Below are 3,813 nucleotides of genomic sequence, written 5' to 3'. Positions count from 1 at the left end.
AAGGAGAGGAGGAGAGAGAAGAGGTTACAGTTCAAGGAAAGGAATGAGGGAGGGGAGGATGGTGTGAGGAAACAGGAGTCTGTTGTGTATCTACCTGGCCTTAATGCCTCCATCAGCTTACAGGAGACAAGACTGGAGCTTTGGAAACTTTCTGTTTTGTTGGGTTTGTGTGATTTGAAGAGCCACATTGTGGTCAGAGGTTTACACATAATAAACATGAATGTCATGATAACTTTGGGTTTTTAATGCTTGCTTTGAACTGTTTCTTTTTCCTGAATGGAATGACTAAACATCTCAATGATTCCACATGGGGGTCAAAATGAAACATACAGGCTCAGATAACAAATAATAAGTTGTGCTAACAGTGCTGAAATGTTTTTTAACTTGACAAGGCCAGGGCCTACTGACATCTCATTAGTGAATATGATTGACTGCAGCTGTTTGCTTCTCCTTGCTGGCATGCATGGATTGAACAATATTCTAGCACATTCTCACTCCCGACTCRTCAACATATTCACGCTTTTCCAAAGTTCCCTTTGCGTCTTATTTTGACGCGTCGGGYGACCCCCTCGCATCAGTCCTTGCCGCCAGCGGCTTTTCCGGGTTGCGCCACCAGGGGTCTTTGGGTCGGGGTCTGAGGTTAACATGAGGGATCAGGATAAATGGTTAAGTTTAGGTACTGGGGTCAGGGATATAATGTCTACAGCGAATATTAGGTAATTTTGGGCTTTGGAACACGTAGTTGACATGAATTTCCTACATCTTCTAAAAATGGTTAATTTTAGGTATCAGGGTTAATGGTTAATTTTAGGTACTAAGGTCAGGGACAGGATGTCTAAAGTCAATAAAGGTAATTTTACGCTTTGGGACGGTAGTTTTTGTGCATTTTCTACACTTTCAGAAATTATGACAACAGATTCCGCCCCATCTCGTTAAAAAATGACGCAAGGGGCCTAGCCGACACGTCAAAATCGGACACAGAGGGAACTTTGGAAAAGCGTCAATATGTTGCGACTCGGGAGTGAGAATGGGTTGAATATTCAGGACATRAGGAAGGTTCAAGGAACTCAAGCTGTAAAAAGGAGAATTATTAAGATTGGCATAAGCTGGGAAAGTTTTTTATTTCAGTGCTTTCTGAACAACGTTGGATTCCAAAATCATYCGTTCAAACTATACAAGTCTGTTACAACTTTCCAAAGGTCTGAAAAGACCAAAAGTGTCACCCTGAGGATAAAGGAAGTTGTTTAGGATCTTCAAGAAGAATTTGGGAACCACCGGTGCCTTTTCAGGAGCTGGGAACTCAGGATAGACTTCATCACCAAAGGGATCCGACCAAGAAACAAGCCCTCTCTCCATCCCTTCAAGCAGACCTGAACTTACAACAGTAACAAACTAAATGCCTCCCGGAGAAAAGTTTTATGGTCAGATGAGACAAAAAGATTGGGCTGTTTAGCCAAAAGGACAAGAAGTGTAATGGAGACCTTCACTCAGGCTAGTTTTACAACAATGAAAAACACATGACTGTGTCTGCTCAACATTGAAAAGGTGAGCTAAATAATTAAAAACATGTTAGTATTTTTTTTATTGTTTAATATATGGGACACCAAGTGTAAAATGAAATGTTAAAAAAGTTTCATTTAGCTCACTTTCTGAGTATTAACATTTCACTAACGTAACATTTAGCTTACTGTTCCTACATTTAGCTAATTTTTACTAAATGTTAAATTTAAATGTTAAAAAATATATTTAAATATTAAAGCCCCAATTTAAATGTTTAAATCTAGATGTAAAAGTCAAACGTTAAATGCAGAAGTTCACAATAGCCTAAATGCCACGGTCATTAATGACATATTTCTGGTAAAATTCTCGCCACGCTCCTCCCTTCCACTCCCTGCTTATTGCCTATGTTTTTACCGTTAGCTCCTAGTACAAGTCCGTGAAAAAAGTCACAAAAGTTGAAGCATCTGTGAGCTACTGGTAAAAAACGTGAGTTCTGTTGTGTGCCGTTGTGTCCACTAAGCAGCAGGTACAATAGAGTAGTTAGTTTTTATCCATTTTCCTCTTGATGAGGAGGTGACAGCAGTGGGTCATAGCATTACAAGGAAAACTTATCTTTAAAAGCTCACACTTGCGTTTGTAATCTGCATTTCTAACCTGAGGATATTCAAGAGGAAAGATCTCCTCCAGAGGACAGCTAGCAGGAAGCTAACACAGCAGCCGGTACAAAGGTAGCTGTGTGTGCGCATGTTTGTGTTATATGAAATGTTTTTATGCAACTCTGTCATGAGTTTTATGCAAAAGTAAAACCTTGTTAGAGTGTATATTACAGCGTAGACTAAAGCCGAGTGACGAGCCCCCCCCGAGCACCGAGAGCAGCAGAACCTCCGCCTGATAATCATTACGTTTTCAGTGAAAACGATCCAAACCATACAAGTAGCCCATCAATTTAAAGCCCAGACTCTGCTCTTTCCAAAAATATAAGTATCACAGCTCTACGTGAAAAATTCACAGAACAAGCAGCCACGGAATAGCAAAAAAGGCTAAATTCNGTAGTTAGTTTTTACCCATTTTCCTCTTGATGAGGAGGTGACAGCAGAGGATCATAGCATTACAAGGAAAACTTATCTTTAAAAGCTCACGCTTGTGTTTGTAATCAGCATTTCTAACCTGAGGATATTCAAGAGCCAACATCAGAAATGAGAAGATGGAGGTTACAAAAGGGAAATGTACATTTATCCCCTTTTACTGCCAAGACCGGGAGAGGAAAGACCTCCTTCACACGACAGCTAGCAGGAAGCTAACACAGCAGCTGGTACAAAGGTAGCTGTGTGCGCGTGCGCGTTTGTGTTATATGAAATGTTTTTATGCAACTTTCTCATGAGTTTTATGCAAAAGTAAAAACTTGTCAGAGTGTATATTACAACGTAGACTAAAGCCAAGTGACGAGCCCCCCCCCGAGCACCGAGAGCAGAAGAACCTCTGCCTGATAATCATTACGTTTTCAGTGAAAACGATCCAAACCATACACGGCCCATCAATTTAAAGCCCAGACTCTGCTCGTTCCAACAATATAAGTATCACAGCTCTACGTGAAAAATTCACAGAACAAGCAGCCACGGAATAGCAAAAAAGGCTAAATTCTGGAACCATAAATACGAACGTCTTTCCTTTGTTTTTATGGCTTTAATCCACTTTGGAGTGATTTTCTTTTCCACTTGGCTGAACCTGTACGTCTCCTGTGTTAATGTTGGTACATGTAATATGCTAATTCTGTACTGTGGAGATCATTAAGAGTCATTGTCGGGTGAAAAAATCTTTCGCTAACACTGTGTTGACTGTGAACCGGAAGTGTTGGGAGTGGCATCAAGTGCTGGGCCGGATGTCCGTGGCATATATGGCAATTAGGTATACTAGAATGGAACACAGCCTTTTGCTGTTGGTGCTCGGCTCGTGTTATGACATCATCATCCTGAGACAATAGCAACAGTTAGCGCACCAATGCAGCTAAAGCTTCCTTAAAAGACATCAAACTTGCAGTTATGGCTGGTGTCTGAGCTGCACTTCAAACTGCTGGACCACAGGGACCACCCATGTTGATTTTTAAGAACGCAGTTTGAATTTAGATATTAAATATTATCTTCAGCAGCGTTAGCAGTGGCTAGCAGTGGCCATTAATTATGTTTGTTGCAAGATGATGACATCATCCAGGTGAGCTGACGCTAACTTCTGCTAAAGCTTCTAACACTGAACTTTCCATTCCAAAATACCTAAATGTGAACTTCAACATTTAACTTCAATATTTGAGGTTTAACT

The sequence above is a fragment of the Austrofundulus limnaeus genome, unplaced genomic scaffold, assembly GCF_001266775.1.
Source record: "Austrofundulus limnaeus strain Quisiro unplaced genomic scaffold, Austrofundulus_limnaeus-1.0 Scaffold256, whole genome shotgun sequence".
Lineage (NCBI taxonomy): Eukaryota > Metazoa > Chordata > Actinopteri > Cyprinodontiformes > Rivulidae > Austrofundulus > Austrofundulus limnaeus.
This window is presented reverse-complemented; position numbering follows the sequence as displayed.